The 25833-nt window shown below is 43.7% G+C and overlaps 1 protein-coding gene across 5 annotated transcripts in view; it reads right to left on the reverse strand.

Annotated features, from left to right (window-relative positions):
- The window catches only part of SHISAL1 (shisa like 1), a 118084-nt gene extending 99629 nt beyond the window's left edge, over positions 1–18455 (reverse strand). For 2 of the 5 annotated variants that reach the window (XM_026702622.2, XM_087934189.1), the window contains exon 1: positions 17644–17766. The gene's annotated coding sequence lies outside the window, so the exon portion shown is untranslated. Of the gene's footprint in view, positions 1–17643; positions 17818–18418 lie in introns of those variants that run through there. The other 3 variants (XM_087934188.1, XM_026702613.2, XM_087934190.1) reach the window with 3 other exon arrangements.
- Positions 18456–25833: the final 7378 nt, after the last annotated feature.

The following is a 25833-nucleotide window of genomic DNA, read 5'->3' on the forward strand; positions in this document are numbered from 1 at the left end:
TGATGGTTGGTACGGTGGCTGCCAGCATCCTAGGTATCAGCCAAATATCTTCTTAAAATGTACGATGTTCTGAGTAGCACAGTTTTTTGCAATTCCACTGGTGTTATTGCAGGAGGCTGCAAATTCTTAATGTATTTTGTGAAAATACTTTCTCCTCCTATTGTTTTTGTTGTTGTTGCATTTTCAAGAGCTGTGGTGACACAGTCATTACAATGCAAGCTACTTCTGCTGACTGCTGGCTGCCTGCAATTTGGCAATTCGAATATGTCCGGCTCAAGGTTAATTCAGCCTTCCGTCCTTCCAAGGTCAGTAAAATGAGGCCCCCCAAATTGTCGGGGGGGCAATATGCTGACTCTTTTAAACCACTTAGAGAGGGCTGTAAAGCACTGTAAAGTGGCATTTAAGTCGAAGTGCTATTGCTATCCCTACTTGGATTCTCATGCTACACCACAACACATAAGTCATTTGCTGATTTTGGGTTGAGCAGAAAGAAGTCATTCAAAAACAAAAAAAGATCTTTAGCAGCAACACAATAATAGCCTCTGCAATCAAGACTTCTTGTTGATTTACTGCCTGCCCCAGTAGCTTAGCAAGACACATACAGCAAAAATGGGGGAGAAAATTCTAGAGTGCAAACTAATACACCTGCAGTGAACCTGACCAAGGATAATTACTCATTTATGGTTTAATATCAGAAAAGCAATTCCTAGGACACCCAGGGATTTCCAATGCATCTTTCACTCTTCTAATTTAAAGCCAATCCTAAACTTTCTCTCCGGATTACAGAATAGTCTTCAGTTTATGACTACAACTGGGACCAGAATTTCGGTTCCTAAGCAAGGGGGGTGAATGAGTTGTGCCCAATTTTATGGCCTTTTCTGCCACGTTTAAGCAAACCACTGCAGTTACGTGAATCATCGCTTCCCTCAATGACTTTGCTTGTCACGTGAAAACGTTGTAAATAGCAATCACATTACCCTGGACATTGCAACCATTATAAATACATGCCAAGTGCCCAAATTTTGATCAGGTGACTGTGGGGATGCTGCAACGGTCTTACGTGTGAAGACCAGTTGTAAGTCACTTTCCACAGTGCTGTTGCTAACTTCAAACATTTGCTAAATGAATAGTTGTAAGTCAAGGACTCCCTGTATTTTATTTTAAATTATGATGGGCTCCGAACCTGGTGTTTCATTCTAACTTTTTCCTCACTAACCTAGGAGTACTTATCTCAAACAATCTAAGCCCCAGAGCTCACTGTAACAGCATTGCCAAAAAGGCTTTAAGAATTGTTAAGCTTATTTTGTGAAGCTTCTTCTCCGGCAACATTGAATTGTTAATCAGGGCATACAAAACCTTTGCCAGACCAATTCTCAAATACAGCTCATCCACCTGAAACCCACACTGTATATCGGACATTAACTAAGGTGACCAACCGTCCTCCTTTAGGGAGGACAGTCCTCCTTTTGTAAGTTCTGTCCTCTCTCAGAAAGTGTCCTCTTACATGTCCTCCTTTTTGATATTTGAAGACTAATCTGTAAATCTCCGTATTTGATTGATGCCGATCCGATCCGTTGTGTGTGATGTGACATATTTGTATTTGACATGGCGATTCATCAAGGTACAATGCGGCGAGGTACGATAATGAGACGCATGCGCTCCACACAGGAAAATTGTTTGAGAGAGTGCACCACGCGCAAGAGTGCGCCACGCGCAAGAGTGGCTTTCGTTTTTTTTCTTCAATTTATTTGTGTCCTCCTTCTCATTGTAAAAAAGTTGGTCACCTTACATTAACACAATTGAGCGAGTTCAGAGGTATTTCTCCAGAAAAATACTCCACTCTTCCACTCACAATAGAATTCCCTATGCCTCCAGGCTCAAAATTCTGGGCCTGGACAATCTGGAACTGCACCACGTGCAGTCTGATCTAAGCATTGTTCACAAAATTGTCTGCTATAACATCTTGCCTGTCAATGAGTTCTTCAGCTTCAATCACAATAATACACGGGCAAACAACCAATACACACTTAAGGTAAACCTCTCCAAACTCGATTGCAGAAAATACAACTTCAGCAACTGAGCGGTCAACGCCTGGAATGCCCTACCCAACTCCATTGTTCCAGCCTCAACCCCTCACAGCTTCAACCTCAAACTGTCTACTGTGGACCTCACCCCATTCCTAAGATATCCTTAAAGGAGGCATGGATAAGCGCACCAGCGTGCCTACCATCCCTGTCTTACTGTCCCCATTGTTCTGTATTTACTTCATTTGTTCTTGTTTATGTTCATAAATACTTGTTTTATCCTATACATGTTTGACAAACAAATAAATAAAATAAAAACCACAGCTCTGGTGTTTGGGTGGTGTGGTCATGAAGGATTCATTTCAGAAGCTGAATTTTTGGAGCACTTCCTGTGAAAAAAGAAAGAAGATAGAGGCTTATCTAGATACATTAGAATCATGGCTTCTCGTTACAACTGATCCTGACCTGTGTGAGAGGCAAGTACTGGAAGTACTATCATTTGAGGGTGAAGGTTTATTCTCCGAGCTTGTGGGTTGGTTTCCAAACATTTCATTACCTGGCTAACTAACACCTTCTGCTGAAAAAATGCTGAAGATGTTACCCAGCCTGATAATGAACTGTTCAGAAACCAACTCCCAAGCTCGGAGAATGAACTTTTACCTTCATCCTACACCCGAGCTACAAATATTGCAAATACTATCATTTATTTGGCTGAAACCTCTGAAAATCCTGCATGAGATCAATCGATTTGAGATTTCTTTCGAAAAAATGGGAAAGGCTTGAGAGAGACAGCAAAGGGGCCCTGAAGCATTTTCAACTCCAACCTGTAATGGATTCTGTTCGTTGCCTTGGCAGTTCTAGTTCAACTGAACAAGTGAGACTTTTCAAAACCATCCCTGCTGGCTGTTTTCACAGCAAGATCTCAAGGTTAAAGAACACCCATCATGAGATTTACACATAACAGGACATTGGAAATATGTTTGGTTTCATTCCATGAACCCAGCCAATGCCGAACAATGCTCTTCCACAACGGACAGAAAGCACTGTTGAATTATATTGTCTATGTGCGTATCTTTACAACTATATTTATGAAAAATACAATAAATATTTTCTTGATGTGCCTCAGCTCTTTCCGTGTCAGTCTAATCTGTGAACAGAAATCAATGAGACTGAATTAACATTTCTTTTGGCACTTTCAGTTCTGGTATCTGTTATTGAATATCTCTCTTCATAATAAATAAGTCAGGCCTTCCATTTCATGGTAAGATATGATCATTTCTTCCTAGCACTAATTCAAAAAGGCACTGATAGCTGGATTTTGTTAGTCCGAAATGTAATTTTAAAAGGTGGTTAAATAATTATTTACTTGGTTGCCTACACTAATCTGCACATGAGGTTGAAGGAGTTGTAATAAAATGAATTACTGAGGCACATTATTCTTGCAACTTTCTTATTAGAAATGGCCTTGGAAGAATTAAATTTGTCTTGCTAATGGGATGACTTTCAAAAAATGTCACCAAGGAAACATAAAATGTCACATCCCTTTAAATAACTGCATCACAAAGAGCTTTGATAAGTTTCCCCTATTCATTTACAGTAAAAGTTAGGGAGTATTTTATCAATAGGTTACAAAGATGACACAACTAAAATATATTTATGAAGCAAGGGAAACTGCAAGAGGGTGCCCTCAGTGAGTGGCTGTGCCAGTGCAATCATATGTGTCATATAGGAGTGTGACATACTCACACACAAATAAATTGGAGCTTTGATTGCACCATCCTGATTTTCTTCAGTATTTTTTAACACACCCCGCAGAAACTCCTGTGAAGTATACTCTTTAAATGAAAAAAAAAAAACACCTCCCTTCTTTAGTTATCAATATTTATTATACCCTGATTCTTAGACAGTTAGGGATTGTCTGCATTCATACATGTAAGATTACAAAAATGCACACATTGCAATATAAAGTCTGCAATCTTCTTGTTGCTTTTTCACTCCCTCCCGGATGCAAACAGCTTCACGACTGAGGAAATCCTTGCTGACAACCAGCTACTATAAATCAGATTCCAAGAAGCCCTTTTTATCTTAGCTTTTGTATAGTCGCATATAAGGAGACGCTCTGTTTAATTTCCTTGAAATCTTTATCCTTTCATACAAGACCCTGAGGGTTAACAGGAGTCTTGGAACACAACTTCATGCAGGGCCTAAAATGCGAATCACCACCAGATTGATGTGAGGAACCAGTATTTTCTTTCAAGTTGCCTGCATCTCTACATGCTCTAAGCAAGGGGTGTCAAATTCAATTTCATTGAGGGCCGCATCAGGTTTGTGTTTGACCTCGGAGGGCTGGGTGCATGGTGTGGCTGTCATGGGTGCGGCCATGATGGGCGTGGCCATCTTGAGGTCACTCATGTTAGGGGCACCTGCGGTGGCCAAGTGCCAAGGCAGGGCTTCCCTGAGATCCTCTCTCACTCTAATTATAATCTTCCTTCCTTCCTTCCTTCCTTCCTTCCTTCCTTCCTTTTCTTTCCCTCTTCATTCTCCTTTCTTCTTCCTTCCCCTCTTTCCTTATTTTTACTTCCTTGCTCTCTTTCCCATCGTTCCTTCTTTTTCTTTGTCCTCCCTCTTTCCCTTTCTTCTTTCCTGTCCCTTCCTGCATGTTCCTTTTGTTTTTAGTTTGTTTTGCTAGCCCTCTGTCACTGAAAATGAAACCGGGACACACACACACACACACACAAACACACACTGCACCGCATTTTCGGCTGTGATGGTCTCCTGCAGCCATGCCTCTGGTTTAGCTGGCAGAGGCACCACGGGCTGGTCCTTTGCTGTTTCCAACCCGGACCCACAGGCCAGATTTAAACACCCTGCAGGCCTTAAGTTTAATACCCTGCTCTAAGCCATGCAGGGTAACTTTCATTTGTGACTCAAGTCACATATTATTTATTCCAGACAATTCAATCCCGGTTAGACATAAACAAGTCGAATGGCTTACAAATCACGATATTTCCAACATTTCTTTCATTGACTATTATCTGAATCTAACAAAAATTATTTAGTATCACAATGCCTCTTCTTGTGGCCCTCTATGCAACATATTAAATTATGCTGATAATAGGGGACGGGACAGAATGCACTGGTTAAAAGGACGTACCTAGGTATTTCAGAACATACAGTTCACCCTCGACTTATGACCACAACTGAGCCCCAAATTTATATTGTTAAGTGAGATGTTTGTTAAGTGAGTTTTGTCCGCTTTACGACCTTTCTTGCCACAGTTGTTAAGTGAATCACTGCAATTGTTCAATTAGTAACCTAGCTGTTAAGTGAATCTGGCTTCCCCATGGACTTTGCTTGTCAGAAAGTCACAAAAGTGGATCCCATGATCCTGGGACATTGCAACTGTCATAAAGGTGAGTGGGTTGCCAAGCATCCAAATGTAAATCATGTGACCAATGGTCATACGTGTGAAAAATGGTCCTAAGTCACTTTTTTCGGTGTCGTTGTGAATTTGAACAGTCACTAAATGAAGTGTTGTAAATCAAGGACTACCTGTATCTTGAAGTGCCCCCCAATCAGGAGGCAAAGTGCTAGTGATACAAAATTAGTAATAAAATGGAATAAAATTAAAACCTGACATTGACAAATCACTGTTCAATGACCAAGATGTGATTGCTTTTCCTTAGAAAAATTGTTATGGACACCCCTTGTTTGTCCCAAAGAATTTTCCTTAAAAAATTACTTTTTGCTCTTGGTTTCTCACAAAACCCCATCAAGTTCCCTTAGAAACAGTTAGAAATCAGATACAATTAAGAAAAGTAATATTGGACAGAGTTAGTTAGCTGTCATGCCCCTGTTGGAATCTGATTCTGAGGGTGACGTTGAGCAGCTGACAGGGAGTGTAGGTCTGGTGGCTGTGGAAGAAACTGGGGAAGGGCACAGTCTGGCTGGGCATTCAGGGGAAGACCCAGGGCCACCCCCTCTTCATCCTAGGGCATGAGTTACATGGGTTACAGGGGAGGAAAGGGCCCTGATCCCCTTCATTAGCTGCAGCTGGGAAAACTGTTTAAAAAGGCAAACTACGCACAGCAAAGTTGCTGGAAGCAAAGTGTGCATTATCTTTGTTTGTTGAGGCTTATCTGGGTTCTGGCATCCTCCCAATTGTGTGTTTCTTATCTTTTGGAAGTCTGCAATTCCTTATCCTGTCCTGTCTTGTTAATTGCTGCGGCATGGTTTGTGTTGGTTCTTATTTATAATTTATATGTACTTTGGGTTCGGAATGAATTTCTTCCCCTTAAAAACTGTTCTTGAGAGAGATTTTTTCTCCAGCCAAAGATAATTGGACATCGGGGGCCAAGTTGGAGGTATTAAAGGGACTTTACCTACTTTTGTCAACTTTGTTGCTTTTGTGCCACGCCCCGAGTCATCACATTAGCCCTAAGACACTTCAGGTAAAACTCTTGGTCATGTATTAAGAAAACAAATGCACAGAATCTATATACCCTTCTGCACCATTTCATCAAGGGTTGTTAAATATGAATAAGCCAATGCCAGTGAAGGAATCTAACCAACATAACCCTGTATGTGTTTATAGAGAAGTAATTCCTACCATATCCAATGGAATCTGCTCCTAACTGTGCATGAAATTGTTCTTGAAACAACAGAAATGGAATTTGAAAAGGAGGGCAATGAAACAATAGAGCACACGGTCAAAGTAGACTTTGGGTTATGGATGTTATGAGAGTGTGGGATCAAGATTTCAGTCACCTCAAAGACAGGGCACTCCATTTTACTTCGTGGGCAATTAGATAAAAGCCCTGTTGAACATTTAAACCATTTGTATGGAAGTTAGCTTTAAAAAAAAGCTGATTGTAGATTATAAATAAATCTTTCCACCATTAGGATCTCTCTTCCTAAGAAAAGATGGGTTAGATGTTCCTAGATTTCAAGAGTGGTTTATTAGCCAGCACTCAAGACTTTCCTGCAAGATGGAGAGCACGTGGTACTTAATGAGCTAATGAAATCTCCCGCCAGCTGCCCACGATATAACTGGGGTTTAATGTTGATCAGGTTACAATCAGTACAAATGAGCTTGGACTCTGAAGGAAAGCAGTGAGGGTAGTAAAGAAGTGCAAACCGATTTTCTGAAACATTTTGTCATCTCCTCAAAAGATCCTTTCCTTGTATCTGAAAGACAATAATCTTTTGTAATGCAAATTAACACTTTAATTGGTTTTACATTTGAATGCAGCTATGTTCTAAAAAGTAGTTCTTTGCAAACTCATCCAATGAATTCATTAGCAAAATTTGTCCTGTTCAAAAATTTGGAATATATTCTTTCTTTACCACTGTTGAAATTGATGCTGGAATAGCACCTCAGGATTAACTAATTGTGACTGTTTGGGAACTGTTTGCAAGATGTCAACTAAGCAGACAAACTGTAAGCACTGCATTTGTGGCAAAGGGGCTGTCTAAAAGCATTTCTACAGATGATATACCAGTTGCTTTTGAACCTCTGTAATACATGCATAAAATTTTCATGAATGTTGCATGATGAACAAAAAAAAACCCCAAAGATAAACTGCTTTTCAAATTATTCATTGTAGTTGGTACAGCGCTTCAATCAGACTTGTAAATAGCTATTCAGAGCTTTTATAGGTTGGAAGACAAGATGAGAAGATGTTTCAGGCCCATGATAAATAATAAAAGAGGGGTAGGGGTAAAGCAGCGAAGATGGTTACCAACATTTGCAAATGTTGGCATTTGGCTTTACACGGACATCTGCCTTCCAAGTACTTCAACTGTAGGGACACAGCTATTTATTTTATTTATTTATTTTATTTGTCAAAAGCTTACAATATAACAGAAACAAGAATAAACATAAGTTTAAATACAAGAAATAGGAACTAATAATTGAGGACAATAGGACAGGGATGGTAAGCATGATTGTGCACTTATGCACGCCCCTTACAGACCTTGTAGGAATGGGGTGAGGTCGATAGTGGTTAGTTTGAGGGTAAAGGAGTCGGGGTTTGAGCAGGTGACAACAGAATCGGGTAGTGAGTTCCAGACATTGACCATTCTGTTGCTGAAATTGTACTTCCTGCAATCGAGTTTGGAGTGGTTTACATTTAGTTTATATCTGTTGTGTGCTCTTGTGTTGTTGTTAAAGCTGAAATATTCATTAACTGGTAAGACATTGTAACATATGATTTTATGTACTATGCTTAAGTCCAATCTTAGTCGGCATAGTGTAAGGTTGTCTAAGCCTAGAATCTCAAGTCTGATGCTGTAGAGTATTCTAAATGCCAAAGCAGTTCTAAATATTAATTAACTATGCAAATTATTTCCTATGCAAATTATTTCCATTTGGACAGTATATAATGGCACAGTACATTTAGATCATCAAGGATTTCTGGTGAAATTTGTAAACTACCTTAGCAAAATTGAATTGTTGCATCAACACATGTTGCTACTGCTCAGCTAAGATACATGCCAATCAAGAAACTGAATTATTAATTAATAATATCATCACTGACATTTTGATGCTTAAAATGCAAGATGAGTCTGCAGCAGATCCATTTTCCTCCCTGAGGTCAAAAACAAATGAGAGCTTTCCTGACAAAGAGCTGCGTTGGCAAAGAAAACAACAGCTACCTGCTGTTTAGCACCATTTTAAAATCCCAGCCTCAAAAAACAACCAAAAGATAAGCAGAATTTCAGTCTCATTCAACATTTGCCAAAGTGACTGATCATATGCCGTAGAGTGAGGAAAAAATCATCCAAATTGATTCTATCAAACACAATCAGCTAAATCAGAGATGTCAAGTTGGTGGTCCACAGGGCAGATGCGTCACGCACAGGCCACGCCCACCCCAGCTCTGCGAAGGGAAAAAACATTGCGAAAAATCCCATGACATCAACGTGACGCAGCAAATTTGACACCCACGAGGTAAATGAATCTGTTTCCAGAAACTGTTGCTCTCAAATAGTGTTTTTGTGTGTATGTGTGAATGAAATATACTCCTCACCCTTCATGCCTTACTAGTAGCATTCCAAATCTATCTCACTGACCATTGAGTTGACTCAACTTTGAACGCTAAGACTCTGCCAGACCATCAAGAATATATAATACATAAGAATTTTTATTGCTTGAAGGCTCATCCTAACAAGCACATAACGGCTTATTATCGCAGCATCCTTTTATCATAACAAAAGGATGCTCAGAGAAAATGCATATTACCTCTTAGAAGCAAGTTTGCAGGGAATAAAAGCAAAGTTCAAGATGTTCTCCCAACCTTGAAAAAGCCAACAAAGGTCTCACCCAGATGGGAGACCACCAGAAATCTTATCCTTTCCTATAGTAGGAAGTAAAAAAATAAAATAAAAATCCTGGTAGAAGCCAACTCAGTTCTGCTGCCAAGAAAACTGCATGAATGGCTCCTTTTCAACCACTAGGTTAGGAGCTTGACTCAAAGGGCACCAGCTTTCGATAGCCTTAGTCAGTTTACTTCGTTGTCATTGCACCCCGTACAACAAAATTAAATAACCATCTTCAGTGTACATTATGACTATGTAGATAAACACAAACACACATCCTTCACATTCTGTACATTTGAATGGAAAACCCCCCAACATTGCATTAATATTGCACTATACAGTAGAATTCAATAGAGTTACTGCTCTGGGATAGAATCCTAACCCTAATCCTTGCCCCTCTGGTTGTGGATTAATACCATCTACAAGTTTTGTTTTAGCCACTTTGGTTGTTCTCTTTCCCAGTTAAAGCAGAAGAGGCTTCCTTATCAGTTAGGGCTGCACAGTCACCTGGATTCGAAAGGCCAAATGTAATGGATCTTATGGACCACTGTTGAGAACATCCTGAGGCAACGCATATCTGTTCATGGGATCAGGTCTATCAGCTACAGAAGCAGGCCCAGGAGCCTAGAAAAAGACACAGCTACTCCAAAGTTTTCCAACAGATGCTAGGTACCCCTTCAAATCCATATGTCTGTTCAGTCTTGTTACTCTGTCTTCATCCTACAATTTCCTCTTTTGTTGCTGCTCAGCTGCTGCACTTGGATGTCAGAACTAATCTGCCCTGCTCACTGCAATTGACAGGGAATCTACAAGGCAGCGAGAAAGCAGAAACATTAAAAATTGAGACAGGGAATGCAATTGCGCCGTTATTCTTCCGAACCCATTTACTAAAGCACAAGAAACCCGAACTTCCATTTTAAGTCACTCTTTCTGCACAGTCATTTAACAGTTCAAGACTTGCTAGAAGCAGATTCAAAATTAAATTTCCTCTTTACGAAATGCAGAGCAATGAGAAATGAGTGAGGGGCAGTATGTCAGTCCAGAGTAACACTTTGCTTCTACCATAGTTCCATGCCTGGTTTGTATTGTACAACACAAACCAGATGGAATGATAGAATTATATCTTTATGAAAGATCCAATTAAATACGTCACATAAATTAACTTTCCCCAACATCTGCCATCCAGATGTGATCAACTCCATAATTCCCATCCTGAAAAAGAATGTACAAAAAGTTGAAATATGATTGCATGTATGCCAAAGTTTAGGCAGGTAACTAGTTCCTAAAAATTATTTTCCCCTTATTTAGTTTTAACGTCCAACTCCAGAAAGAGTTCTTAGAAACGCAGACAAATATTTTATAAAATTTAAAACAATTCGTTATCCCTGAAAGTACACCGCCTTGAGATACTCTGAGCAAATATACAGAGTAAATGACTTAAAACAAATGCCAGATATTCATCCATGAAGTTTAAAATCACTCCAGGAGAGAAATAACTCTCCCTGCCTAGCATATCAGTCCACAAAAAAATAAAAAAATATAGATCAGTGTTTCTCAGCCTTGGTCAACAAGATGTATGGACCTCACTTGCCAGAAATTCCCCAGAGAGCAGAAGAAACACTAATGTAGACAATAGTCAGAGGCAGAGAGTCTATATTGCTTCTCCGTATCAGATACTGTAAGGAAATCAGGGCAGGTGAAGAAGCAAGTGCTCTTCAGCTAGATAACCATGGCGCCCCATTCATCGGTGTGACTATAAATATCAAGCCCAAGCAGAACGATAACCAGAACAATCTTAGGGTCACATTGTCATGGAAACACTAATGATCTCTCCAAGACACCAATGATTAAGAATGGCAAACCGTTGACTCATAAGTCAATTGTACGCAGAGCAGTCAAGAAGGCAGAGGTTTTGAGGTAGCAAATAATTTTGCTAACCTTGCCTTCTGGAAGGTAGAAAATAACAGACACTGGCTCACTTCCATCCTTTTCAGTTTCTGGAGCTATCTATTTTTCTCTTCTTCAAGTCTGCTTGGAAGACTTTCTTCGCAGCCCAGATTCACTTCGTGTGAGGTGGATGGCCATATAAATTTACCAAATTAAAAAGAAAAAAAAATCAAGCTTTTTAAGCACAGGAGAAGGGAGTTCACCTTCACTAATTTCTTTCCCCCTCTTTTCCTCTTTCCACCAGAGAACAGGCTTCCTACTGCCCGAAGAACCAACCCTGCCTAGGAGGCCTCTAAGTGACATTTTCCAATGTTCTTCTTCTAAAACTACCAGGATGCAACTTCAAAGGAAAAGGCCCTTCAGAGGGCTGGAGGTGGATCTTGATATAACACTGGTTAGCGACACATTTTGACAGCTGTTTCTTTTCCTACAGTTGTACAGGTGGTTCTGCAGCTGTGGTCCAAAGCTGAGGAATGATGGGCTTGGCATCAGAAATTGCTGACAGGTAACAGGTGCATGGATTTCTCTTGAATCGGGGGCAGTGATGCCTTTAAGTCTGCAGTGGGAGACTACCCTGGAGAAAGAGGAGCCAACAGCATGCTTTCTTGAAACTCAAGTCCTGAAAGCAGGTGTGTGTGTGTGTGTGTGTGTGTGTGTGGTTGTAGGATGGGGTACCTATAGCAGATTAAAAGGTTCACAGGCTTACTCACACGTGATTCCCAAGATCTGCTTCAGTGGGCAAGTTTTTCTTGGCTGTCCAATGGCTACTTCTAGCTGCTACTGAATCTGGGATTTGAGCTGGACTCCTTAGTTACCCATCTCTCATGGGAAACCTTCTGGGAGATGCCCTCTTCTGACTCGCTTCCCTCTTCAGCTCCCTCTGATCCTGGGTTTAGTAACCTTTCAGAAAAAGACTAGACCTGGGTTCAGAAACAGCCCGTTCAAGAGGCCACACAGGAGCTGGGGGCGGGGGGGCAGATGCATTACCAGCATGAGTTACTTAGAATGGCTCAGCCTGCTGTGTTCTAAGCCTTTGGCTAAACTTGCCTTACGGAGAGGGACTGGTGCTTATTTTTGCCATGGGGAGGCAACATTGGGTGGGAGTGGAAAGCATCCCCACAACCCCCACTCCTGCTTAAATGTTAGTGCTCCTCACGATGGGTCTAAGAAGCCCTACGGAGAGGAATAAATGTTTGTGTTGGCTTGGGGCTACCAAATCCAAATTCAATCTGCTTAGCGGCAGAGCTCATTGGAAGCTCAATCCTCTTCCCACTTATTTGGAAGCACATGCAAAGGAATTCCTGTCCTAAGACATGCATTTTTGGAGAACAGCCTGGGTGGTCCAAATCGGCCAGTCTTTTAACTTCTTAGGCTGAGGAAGTCTTATTCTCTCTCCTTTCGAGAAAGGTCAAAACAACAACTGCAGAATCCCACACAAGAATTGCTTTCTCCAGAAGGGCGAGGTGGAGAATTCATGTATTTAGCGCAGGACCTCTGAAACTCTGCAGTATTGTAATCCCTAAAACAGAATAATAGAGTTGGAAGGGACTTTGGAGGTCATCTCGTCCAATCCACTGCTCAGGCAGGAGACCTTGTATCATTCTGGACAAATGGCTTTCCAATCTTTTCTTAAAAACCTCCAATGATGGAGCACACCCACAACTTCTGAAAGCAACCAGTTTCACTGATTACCCTCACCGACAGGAAATCTATTATTGAAAAAGTTTCCATCTGCTACTTCTTATCCTATCCAAGGTTGTTTCTCAACCGTGGCAACATTAAGACGAGTGAACTTCAACTCCCAGATTTCCCCAGCCAGATTCTGAGAGTTTAAGTCCACCATCTTAAAACCACCAAGGTTGAGAAACCATGAAATAGTCGTGACTTAAATAATAAATGAGTCAGGGCAACTGAATAAAAAGAACCCTCAATTTCATTAGGGACAGAACTATAGGGGTCTCCTCTATTTCTGCATCTTGCCTGTGGCAAATCAACTCATGTTGTTCTTGGCAATAGTGACAGGTTATGTACCATTGAAAAAAAACCTTTCTACTTGATTTTTTTTTTCAGCTTCCTAGTCTGGATTTCATCTCTTATATGATGATCTCATATGGTCAAAAAAGTCAAGATGGCGGCCATGGTATAGCCAAAGTTCTGCCTAATGTACATAAAAAACAGACAGCTTCAGCTGCACAGTCATGACCATCACGGCTTTTCTGGCCATATCCTGTGGATAACCAGGGTATTTCTAATAAGATACAGTACCATTTACATTCTGACCCTAGAAATCATCAATCTTTTGCTGCCTCCTCATTACTTCTCTTTCCCCCCCACAGCTCTCATCTTTCTTATCTCTTCAAACTAAAATAAAAGTGGTTTATCTGCAAAGAGCATTCCCACCAAATTATTGCTGGGGCTTTTTAATTGTATTTTTCAGTCTTTTTAAATTTGTGACTAGTGAAGCAGTAAACTGAAACCCCCAGCCTGACTGTCGGTTTATTACTGTCCTGCTGGGAAAATTTATCCTTGTTGGCTCGATGGATGTTCTGGGGACACACAAGAAGGACCAAAAAAAAACCTGCAGGCAGTCCATCTTTGAGATAAACATATATTAAGGAACTTAGAACTAGCTGTCCTTCAGTCAATAGGATGGGGCCAAATTTGGTACAGGAAAGAGGTACCAAATGGATCAGGATCAAACACAGGCTAGATCTGGGCAGGACTGCAAAGAAAAACAACTCCAGAAAAAATGTAACACAAGATTTAGGCAGAATCACAAGACTTCTGCAAAACCCATTACAGTGCTTGGCTACTGAGAAGAAATTACAGAGGCTTCCTGTGGTCACTCTTGCTAAAGGGGCTGTGAGAAAAATCAAGGAAACAGGCTCTGCATGCTTGCACTAATTTAACAGAATTAACAGAATAACAGAGTTGGAAGGGAATCTAGAGGACTTCTATTCCACCCCTCCTGCTTGGAACTTCAGTCATCCCAGATGTGGAGCAACAGCATGCAAGCTTGTCAACTTCCAGAAAAGCCTGCTGTCAAAATACAGTATAATATACATATTCATTCTCTTTTTCCACACACGCTCATTCAAACACACACATACACAAATATAGTGGGTGCTGGTTACAATTTCTTTTCCCCATTCCTGGCTGGGGAATTCTGGGAGTTGAAGTCAACCCATTTTGCAGTTGCCAAGGTTGGGCAGGGCAAGAACTTAAGGGATGGAAAGTTATCACGAAAAGATCCAATCTAGAACTAAGAATAAAACTTCCTGACTCTGACAACACTTAATCAGTGGAACACCTTACTTCTGGAAGTTGTGGGTGCTTCATCATTGGAGGTTTTAAAGAGATTGAACAACCAGAATTGTCCAGAATAGTATAGGCCTCCTGCTTCAGCGGGGAGTTGGACTAGAAGACCTCCAAAGTCCCTTCCAACTCTGTTATTTTGCTATACCATTATTTTTGAGTCGACCACAACTTTGCAAGGTACCTGTTGTAGGAATGCTCTATTGTGTACTGTACAGGGGTGGGATACGAAAGGGTTAACTATCAGTTCGGGAATTACAAGCTTCCCTGCCGGTGAGCTGCTGCAGCTGGTAAATCATCATAAATCATCATTAGCACGCTGCCTGCCGAGAAGCAGCCTTTGAAACAGCCATCTTTTCTTGTTTTTTTAACTGCAGCTGTGCCTCGTTCCAGCTGAAGTTGAAAAATCAGGAAATAAAGATCAGGTAAGAGCCCAGGTGGGTGGGTGGGCAAAAACATCAGCAGACATAGAACCGGTTCTATGTCTGCTGCTCTTCAGAGCTACCGGTTCTACAGAAGTAGACAGAACCAGTAGAAACCCACCCCTGGTACTGTAGTTATGGGCTGCCTGGTCACCCGTTTTCAGACTAAACCAGAGGTCTCCGACCTTGGCAACTTTAAGACTTGTGGACTTCAACTCCCAGAATTCCTGAGCTAACATGACTGGAGGAAGAATTCTGGGAGTTGAAGTCCACAGGTCTTAAAGGTTAGAGACCCCTGGACTAAACTGTGAGAGCTTACAGGTAGTCCTCAACTTACAACAGTTGAATGAGTGATCATTGAAAGTTACAAACAGCACTGAAAAAAGTGAGCTATGACCATTTTTCACACCATAGCAGCATCCCTATAGTCACATGATCAAAATTTAGATACTTGGCAAATGGTTCATACTTATGGCAGTTGCAGTGTCCTGTGGCCACATGATCCCCTTTTGTGACCTTCTGACAAACAAAGTCAATGGGGAATCCAGATCCACTTAGCAACCGGGTTACTAATTTGATAAATGCAACAATTCACTTAACAACTGGGGCAAGAAAAGTCGTAAAATGGGGACAAACTCAATGAATGTTTCACTTAGCAACATAAAATTGTGGCCGTATTAACTCAAGGACTACCTGTACCAAAGTCTTAAATTTTATTTTAAGTCATCCGGAGTCATTAACTGGCACTGACACATGGGAGTTTTGCAACACAACCCTCCATTGGAGGATCTCCACATACAGGCAATCCTCACAACCACAACGGATCCCAACATTTATGTGACAGTGAGAAATCTGTTCAGTGAATTTGCTCCGTTTTACGACTTTTCTTGCCACAGCTGTTAAGCATCGATGATCTTTAAATGAGTAACACAGGGGTTAAAGTGAATCTGATTTCCTCATGGTCTTTGCTCCTCAGAAGGTCCCAAAAGGGAGTGTCACATGACTCTGAGACATTGCAACCGTCATAAATGCGAATCAGGTGTCAAGCACCCAAATGTAAATCACCTGAGGGGTGGGGGGGGGACTCTGTAACCGTGGTAAGTGCGAAACCCCCGTCCCAAATCCCCCCTTTTCCAGTGCCCTTGTAACTTTGACCCGTCACTGAACGAACTGTTGTAAGAGAACTACCTGTAATGGCGAGGTTCGAAGCTAGCGGCACCCATTGCCCAGTTCACTTTTTAGCCAACCTGGGGGTGTGGGGGGGATCCACTGTCCCAACTTTCCCCTGCAGGCAACGGGAGAACCAGGGGAGGCTCCACGAAACTATTTCGAACTCTCGTGTCTTTTTGAGGCCCGGGTCTCCGGTTTCCACGGCGCGGGGATGCAGCCACCGGCTGTTGAGGGGGGCGGGCGGAGGAGGGCGGAGTTTCCATGCCGGCTCCGCAGCCGCCTGTCCCGGGGAGCCTCTTCGCGCAGCCGGAGCCGCTTCAAGAGAGCGAGCCGCGGAATCGGGGCGGGGCAGAGGAGAAGGCAGGCAGCGCCTGGGAGCCCTTGAAGACTCTCCCCACCACCACACACACACCCTCCGGCGCCGCCGCCCCCGTCCCTCCCTCCCTCCCTCCCTCGCAGCCCCGTCCCGCCGATTCCCCGAGGCGTCTCGGGGCAGCGCGAGACCTCCTCAGGTGGGGAGCGCCTCTCGAGGGAAGGAAGAAGGGGGGACGGCGGGTGGGGGGAGGCGGGAAAAGATTGCCCGAAGCGTTAAAATTGAGGCACGACCTCCCGGCTTCTTCTTTGGGTGGGTGGGTGGGTGGGGGCAAATGTTGAGGGCGTCCAAGACGGTTCCAGGGAAGACTTTTGAGGGTTTACTCCGTTCGCGAAAGAAAGGCGCTCCTTGTTTTGTTTTTGTTTTTTTTTACAGTGAGGGGTTTTCTCGGGAGTGTCCTCCGTCCATCCCTCATACACACACACACACGCACACACAACACCCCTGCGAGGTAGGCTGAGCCGTGAGGAAAAGAGAGAGAAAGATATAGATAGATACGGTAGATAGATACGGTAGGTAGATAGATAGATACGGTAGGTAGGTAGGTACGGTAGGTAGGTAGATACGGTAGGTAGATACGGTAGCTAGGTAGGTAGATACCTACGGTAGGTAGGTAGGTAGATACAGTAGGTAGGTAGATAAGGTAGCTAGGTAGATCCAGTAAGTAGGTAGGTAGATACGGTAGGTAGGTAGGTAGGTAGGTACAGTAGGTAGGTAGGTACAGTAGGTAGGTAGACAGACAGACAGACAGATAGGGAGGATAGAGAGAGCGAGAGAGAGAGAAACCCTTTTCCCCGCTGTCTTTCTTCGCCCGAGGGAGCAGCGGACGTAGAGGCCCGTGTTTCCCCACCCTCGAAAGGGGGAGACGGTGTAGTTTCTCCGGAAAGCAAGCAGCCCCAACCGCGAGATGGCGGGACTGAGGGGTGGGGGCGTCCTCCCGAACTCAGCGCGCGCCAGAAGCCCCGCCCGGCTGAGGCAGGGAGGGGAGGAGGAAGGGGGCAGCTGAGAGGCGGCAGCGGCGGCGGGGAGAAGGGAGTGCGGGGGGGGACGGGACCTGCGGAGGCTCACCCACCTGAACGGCAACCTGGTCCCCCTGCGGGCAGCGCTGGAGCCAGCGAGCAGCGACATCACCGCGAAGGAGCGCGACTGGCTTCGCCCGCGCCCGCCTGCTTCTCAAGCCAGCTTTCTTTGCCGAGGGCGGATCGGGGCGCCTCCCCGCGCGGGCAGAGCGACACCCCCTGCCCCTCCCTTCGCGCCCGAGCGAGCCGGAGGGGGTGGAGAGAAAGAGGAGGAGGGGGAGGGGGGGAGGAGGAGGAGCGGCGCGGCAGCCGGAGGAAGCGTGCGGTCTACGCCGCCGCCTGAAAGAGGTTAAGCCGGCGGCGGAGAGGGGCGCTCGGTCCAACTCCCGTTCCTCCCTCCCATCTTCCGAGGAGGACCAGGAACAATGGATTCAGCCTCGAAAACTGATTCAGCCTAGAAAATAAGGGGAAATTTCCTGACAGCGAGAACGATGGAGACCCATTGGAAAGGCTTGCCTTTCAGAAGGTGTGGGCGCCCCATCAACCGCCGGAGGTTTTCCAGAAGAGTCGCGGACGGCCACTTGTCAGAAACGGAGCAGCGGGGGGAGAGGGGGGGGGTTGGACTAGATGACCTCCCAGGTCCCTTCCAACTCTGTAATTCTCCTCCCAGCAGCTCTGGGGAAATCAGACCTCACAGCGGGACTTACTTTCCGAAGCGGCGTCCCTTCCGCACCCCCGGTTCTGGAGGGTTGTGCAAGGCTGCGCCGGAGAGGAAACTCTTCTTGAACTCCCGAGCGGGTTGGCGATTAGCCTGCGGAAAAGCCCTACCCGGATTCCTCTGGGTGCCAGATGCGGTGCCAGATGGGCTTACTCGGGAGCAAAGTCCCGCCGGCCTCTTCCCCCGTGCCCCCTCCGTCTCCCGGCTTTAGTCTGAAGAGCAGAACAGCCCGGTTCAAACGCTAGAATAGAATAGAAATCTTTATTGGCCAAGTGTGATTGGGCACACGAGGAATTTGTCTTGGTGCAACCCCACTTGAGCTTAGTATTTTAGGGAAATTCAGTTTGTAAGTTGGTGTGAAATGAGGATGCTGCAAGGTGATAGGATGAACAATCCTAGCCTGTGGATTCAAACTCTCCTTGCTTTGGTGAAAGCATTGACAATACGATCAATCAGAATAGAGCTGAAAGGGACCTTGGAGGTCTTCTAGCACCACCCCTCGTTCAATGGGGTGCCATTTCAGACAAGTAGCTGTCCAGTGATGAAGCACCCAGTAACGAAGCACCCACAACTTTTGAAGGCAAGCTGTCCCACTGGTTAATTGTTCTCATTGTTAGGAAGTTTCTTCTTAATTCCAGGTTGAATCTTTCCTTGATTAGTTTCCACCCATTGCTTCTTGTCCTGCCCTCTAATACTTTGGAAAATAAGTGGACCCCCTCCTCTTTGTGACAGCCCTTCAAATACGGGAATCCTGCTATCGTAGCATCCCTAGTCCTTCTTTTCTCTAGAGTATCCATACCCTGCAACCATTCTTCCTATGTTTTTGTCTCCAGGCCTTTAATCATCTTAGTTGCACTTGTTTGCACTTTTTCCAGAATCTCGACATCTTTTTTTGTAACGTGGTGACCAAAACTGGATGCAATATTCTAGGTGTGGTCCTACCGTGCTTTTATAAAGTAGTACTAACACTTCACACGATCCCAACTCTAAACCTCTGTTTATACAACCAAGGATTATATTAGCTTTTGTTTTTGGCTGCTGCCACACACAGCTAGCTCATATTTAAGCGATTGTCCACTAGGTCTCCCAAGGTCCCTCTCACAGTTACTGTTTTTGAGCCAGGTTTTGCCTAATGTGTACTTGTACCTTTGATTTTCCCTGCCTAGGTGCAAAACCTTGTTTTTCTCCACGTTGAATTTCATGTTGTTGGATCCATATAGTGAATTCAATAAGAAAAAGCATAACTGTAGGATTCATTATGGATATAAACTGACAGATTAATATAATGCAGAGTGGAGAAAACCCACATATTTTGAAAGTCTCTCACACACACACACACACTGTGGGGAGAAGAATGGGAGAAATATGCAGACAGGTAGAGAAGACACTCCAGGTATTTTTAATTCTGAGTAGGGAGCCTGCCCTATATGTTGAGGTTCTTGCATAAATCCCTGGAAAATTGGGATTTCTCAGTTAAAAGGGAACCCGTGCATATGTCCTTCTCCACTGGATTTTGATCAATTACAGGGGGAAAAAAGGCAGTGATATTAGCTATTTTTAAAGAGCTATAAATCAGTCTGAAGGTTTGAGTTAGCAATAGCAATAGCACTTAGACTTACAAAACCACTTCACAGTGCTTTACAGCCCTCTCTAAGTGGTTTAGAGAATCAGCATCTTGCCCCCAGCAATCTGGGTCCTCATTTTACCGACCTCGGAAGGATGGAAGGATGAGTCAACCTTAAGCCTGGTGAGATTTGAACTGCTGAACTGCATGCAGCCGGCAGTCAGCAGAAGTAGTCTGCAGTACTGCACTCTAACTACTGCGCCACCGTGGCTCAGTTAGATGTGTGAGGCCAGGTTATAGTACCAAGATGGCATTAATTGTACTTGTGGATGACTAGAGGGCTAGGATGGGGTCTGTCCTGGGTCTCAGCAGTTTACAATAACTTCATTCTTCTAGACTGGTTTCAAGAGTTTGAAGAATGGGGCACAGTTCTACAGTGGTTTTCCTCCTTCCTCTGAAGATGGTCCAGTCGGTGGTGGGGAGGAAAGATCTACCTCTAAACCTCTGATGTGGCAGTGCCTCAGGACTCAGATGTCTCTCCACTCAATATTTATTTGAAATTGGTAGAAGAGATCTATCACTGATGCCCAGTTAAGTATCTTCAGTGTGCTATTGATTACTTTTGAAATGTACTCTAACTGCATTTCAACCTTGAGATCTTGAGTACCATTGAAGACCTGGAGGGAGAGGAACAGGCTGCAACCTGGCAGCTGAGTGACTGTGGATTTGCCACATACACACAGAGAGAGAGAGAGAGAGAGAGAGAGAGAGAGAGAGAGAGAGAAAGAGAGAGAGAGACACACTCCTGGGCATTTTTCATCTTGGATCTTTAAACGCGGTAACAGAGTTCCCCAGACAGAGTTGACGTGCAGTGCAGGGGTCCTTCTAGATTCACATCTCCTTCTTGGGGAGCTGATGCATAAAACTTCCTGTGTACCAGTTGTGCCTGTTCCTGAATCAGGAGGCTGCTTACATTTACTCACACCTAAGTCACTTCCTGGTTGGATTACTGCATGACACTCTATGTGGGGCTGCCCTTGAAAAACACATAGACGCTTCAGCCGGAATGCAGCAGTAGATGTGATAATGTGAGCGGCAAGGTTTGCTTATGTGATATTGCTATTGCGTAAGCTGCACTGGTTCCCAGTTGATATCATCTCCACTAAGTAGGCCAGACTAGGAGATCAATTCTATAGAAGAAATTGTGGTGTACCTTCTCCTCCTCCTCCTCCTCCTGTTCAGTAAGTTAGGGAAGTACTCAAACTGTTTCTGAATATTATCTCTCTGTTGTGGACCTAACATATATTTTGTTTCTTGCTAACTTGGCAGCTGAGCTAGCATAACACTATCAAGCTCTTCTCTCTTACACTCTACATCCTCCAATGATTTCTGCCTCTTCCACCAGTTCTGGCAAAAATCATTTGCTCCAGGTCCCTTCAGTCAAACAATTTTCCTCCAGTAGAACCCAGGAAATAATGCTTTCTCTGTCACAGCACCTGCCCTGCAGCGGCTTTTATCCCTGAAATCTGGAATTGTCCCCATCTTCTTAGTCTTCTGGAAGGCAGTGAAGACCTAGATTTTCCCTGCTTTGCATTAGGAGGACTGTGAGTTAGTTTACAAAGGTTCCTCTGTGACTGTACTTCAGGTATCTTTTCAATTGGGTTTTTTTTTTTGGTTTAGTTTTATATTGGTTTTTACAGTATGGTTTTTGGTGTGTGTTGTTTATAAACTGCCAGGCTTATTTGTTTTAGATGGTAGTCATATACATTAGAAAGGAATAGGAATAGAATTAGAATAGAATAGAATAGAATAGAATAGAATAGAATAGAATAGAATAGAATAGAATAGAATAGAAGACTAGAGTAGAGTAGAGTAGAATAAGGAATAGAACAGAACAGAGTAGAGTAGAGTGGAATAGAATAAGGAACAGAATAGAATAGAATAGAATAGAATAGAATAGAATAGAATAGAATAGAATAGAATAGAATAAGGAATAGAAATAGAATAGAATAGAATAGAATAAGGAATAGAATAGAATTCTTTATTTACATTTTCCAAGCCAAGACATTAATATGATGCAGAGCTCTTTCAAGCAGAAAGTAATGCAAGATAGAGGAAATGGGGACCAAGCAGTAATCACACAACTATCAGTAGAATGTTCTCATTTTTTATCCTTACATAAATTGTGCTTTTAACAATACAAGTAGTCCTCTACTTACAACACTTCTTTTAGTGATCGTTCGAAGTTACAACAGTACTGGAAAAGGTGACTTATGACTGGTTTTCATACTTATGACCATTGTAGCATCCCCATGGTTTACATTCAAATTCTTCTCCACTGACTCACATTTATGACATTGCAGTGTCCCGGGGTCATGTTTTGTTTCCCAGGGTCATCTTTTGTATGCGAGCAAAGTCAATGGGAAAACCAGATTCACTTAACCATCACATTACTAATTTAGCAACTGCAATGATTCACTTAACAAATGTGGCAAGAAATGTCATAAAACGGGGCAAAACTCAGTTACCAAATTTCTCACTTAGCAACATAAATTTTGGGCTCAGTTGTGGTCATAAGTTGAGGATAATATTGAGAGTATCTGCACCAAGACAAATTCTTTGTGTGTCCAACCACACTTGGCCAATAAAGAATAATAATAATAATAATAATAATAATTCCTCCTCCTCCTCCTCCTCCTCCTCCTCCTCCTCCTCCTCCTCCTCCTCCTCCTCCTCCTCCTCCTCCTCCTCCTCCCTGTATTTTGGATTTTAATCCATGCCTCCATTATCTGCCACTGAATCTACAATGTTGCAGAGGACAATTAATGTCCAAGTAGTTAATTGGAGTTTTAGCTTCATCCCAGTCTATGGACTCTCACCATAAATCAGCATCAATTGAGAATATACTGTACCCAGGATTCTCTGCATTTGGATTAAAAAAGGCAGGATGGGAAAACGGGATCCTGAAAAGCTTTTGTTCCTGAACTCAGCAAAGGCTTCTGACAGATTCTTAGCCTTCCTTTTAGAAGTTAGAAAAAGAACAATTTCAATGTGTGTGTGTGGGGGGGAAGCACTTTACAGAAGCAACAGCATGTGTCGACTTGTCTAAAAAAAACAAAAGCAAAATCCATTTCTGATTTTCTTGTTTTGTGTTACTGTACATTCAGGCAGGCCTCAATTAGTGCTATAAGCAAACCTAGCCAGCGTCAATACAATTTATGCTGAAAATATGTTAAAGACACTTCCTTTGAATAGCATCTCCTAGGAAAAGAATGACGCAAGCAGTTGTTTGCCGGTATCAGCACCGCCAAACAGCACCCTTGGCTTAGAGAGAGGTTAATGTAAAATGAAATGGGAGGAAATTGCAGAAAGCCATTCTAAACCATTGCGGGTGGGTAGGGTAGGTGTAAACATGAAAATAGCTTTATTCTGCATGGATGCACACATGCGCGCAGAGGGGGGGAGGGGGGGAAGGAGGGAGGGAGAGAGTCCGCTGTTCCATTTTTAAAGCTATAGGGCAGATGGCAATAAAGGCCAACCTTGTTTACAACCTTGGTTTGCAAAGATACGAAGAGTATTTTGGAAGTGATAAATATTCCACAGCATCATCTGGAGCTGCCACAGGTCCTGCATTTACTAGTATATAATGCCTGGAAAGCATCTTTGCCAATCATCCCATCCTCAGCCTTGAGTTAGCATTAGCTGTACCGGTTCAGAAGTGTTTATTTTTATGTCTTCTCTTTGATACACTTCAACCACAGCTGGGCAAAGTTACAGCATGCCCTGAAGGTTAGGTGACCAACAGGAGTTGTATTCAGAAGTGTAGTTTGGACCAGTTCTGGAGAACCGGTAGCAGAAATTTTGAGTAGTTTGGAGAACCAGCAAATACCACTTCTGACTGGCCCCGCCCCCATCTATGCTCTGCTTCCCAAGTCCCAGATGATTGGCTGGTCTTCTTTGGTTGCCCTGCCCAGGAGAACGGAGCTGGAAAGCAGGTTAGTGGGGTGGGGAGGGAATGGGGATTTTGCAGTATCTTTCCCCTGCCACGCCCACCAAGGCACGCCCACAGAACTGGTAGTAAAAAAAAATAAACTTCACCCCTGGTTTGGATTTCCCAAAACAAAAGGCCCCTTTCAGTCACAAACAGCCCCTCCTCAGATTTGCCTCCTGCTCAATTCTTTCTTTCTCAAGTCCCTTTAGTAGCCTCCAGCGTCAACTTCTCCCCAGTCTCTTTATAAGGGACATATGCCATCCCTTTGAGGTAGGCCAGGTCAACAGACATTGCAAGGATTCCCTGAACACCACTGTACTGTAGAGCAGAATGATGGAATCTGGCCATACTCCTCTCTCTCCCATCTTAGCCTCAACAAACTCCAGGTGGGGTTAGTTTGAGTTGCTTTCCAATGCTATGCAATCACTTCCTCAGGCCCTCCTTGGCTGCTCCTTCCTTTCCTTTCCCTCCCTCCCCCTCCTCCTTCCTCCTTCCTTCCCCCTCCTTCCTTCCTCCCACCTCCCCTCTCTTTCTCTCCTTCCTTCCTTCCCACCCTTCCTTCTCCCTCCTCCTCCTTCCTTCCTCCTTCCTCCTCCCCTCCCTCCTCCTCCTCCTTTCCTCCTCCTTCCCCTCCTCCTCCTTTCCTCCCTCTTCCTTTCCTCCCTCGTCCCTCCTTTCCTCCTTTTCCTCCTCCCTCCCCTCCTTCCTCCCTCCTCCTCTCCTCCCTCCTCCCTCCTTCCTCCCTCCCTCCTTCCTCCTCCTTCCTCCTCCTCCTCCTTCCTCCTCCTCCTCCCATCCTTCCTTCCTTCCTCCCTCTCCTTCCCTCCCTCCTTTCCTTCCCTTCCTTCCTCCCTCCTTCCCTCCCTCCTCCCAACCTTCCTTCCTCCCCTCCCTCCCCTCCCTCCTTCCTTCCTTTCTTCCCTACCACGGCTCGTTTCCAGCTTCCCAAATCGGCTTCAAACTCTTGCAATGGGAGAATGAGAGCCCATTCAATGGCTGATTTGAGTGTGCATTGTCGCTGAGGGGTGGGGATGGGAAGGTTATTACTTAAATATTATTTTACTATTTTTATTTTTATTCATTTTTATTTCTTCTACGTTGTGTTTTTATTTCCTGTAAGCCACTGTCATGGTTGACTCTCTACGTAGCCCTGCTTGCCATCAGACAACAGCCATGGGAGAATGGAGGGAAGGCATCGGAATGTAAGGGAGGTTTGGGAAGGAACTCCGGAACGCAAGCGTGCCACCTGGAAGCGTGAAAGAGACCCAGATCCCAAGGACACGGACTGGGAACCTCTGAGGCAAGAAAAGTTTTCTTCTACTGTTTGCGTGCGAAAACATCCGAGCTGGTTTTTCTACTTCCGTACCCATGTGGCTTTTCAGCAAAGTTATATTCTTGTTGTTTAACGCTGTGGGACGGTTGACAGCTGTCTAGAGTCACCATAAGCGAGTAGGCGGCTATATAAATATTCCAATAAATAAATAGATTGTGAAATCCAGTCACTGTACTATAGTGATGGCAGTTCTATTTTCAGTTGCTTTCCTAATTGTGTGGACATTGTCTTTTTCATAGCTGTCTTGTTGCACAGAGGAACACTGACAGCAATTGATACAATGGGTTTTAGCCTCCAAAAGCTTGTGCCAAAAGAAGTTACTGGTTCATGTTCATTCATTGGTTTGAGTGTGTTCTAGTAGCAAAAGCCCAAACTGATACTCTAGGACGCAGAATATAGCGCAGCACAATTATTGTAATTTTCTGAAGTAAGCAAAACTAAGCTAAAACTTTCAGCTACAGGCCTATGAAGAGGAGAAGGCAGGGTCAGAAATGATTTGCATGGAACTTCTCTGAAATCATAATTACCTGACTTGCTCTACATCATGGGCGTCAAACTCGATTTCATTGAGGGCTGCATCCCTTCACGGGGCCAGGGTGGGCGTGGCCAGGGTGGGCGTGGCCAGATTGACATCACT

This window comes from Pseudonaja textilis, chromosome 5 (genome assembly GCF_049901715.1).
Source record: "Pseudonaja textilis isolate UNSWEBS1 chromosome 5, rPseTex1.2, whole genome shotgun sequence".
NCBI classification, from domain to species: Eukaryota; Metazoa; Chordata; class Lepidosauria; order Squamata; family Elapidae; genus Pseudonaja; species Pseudonaja textilis.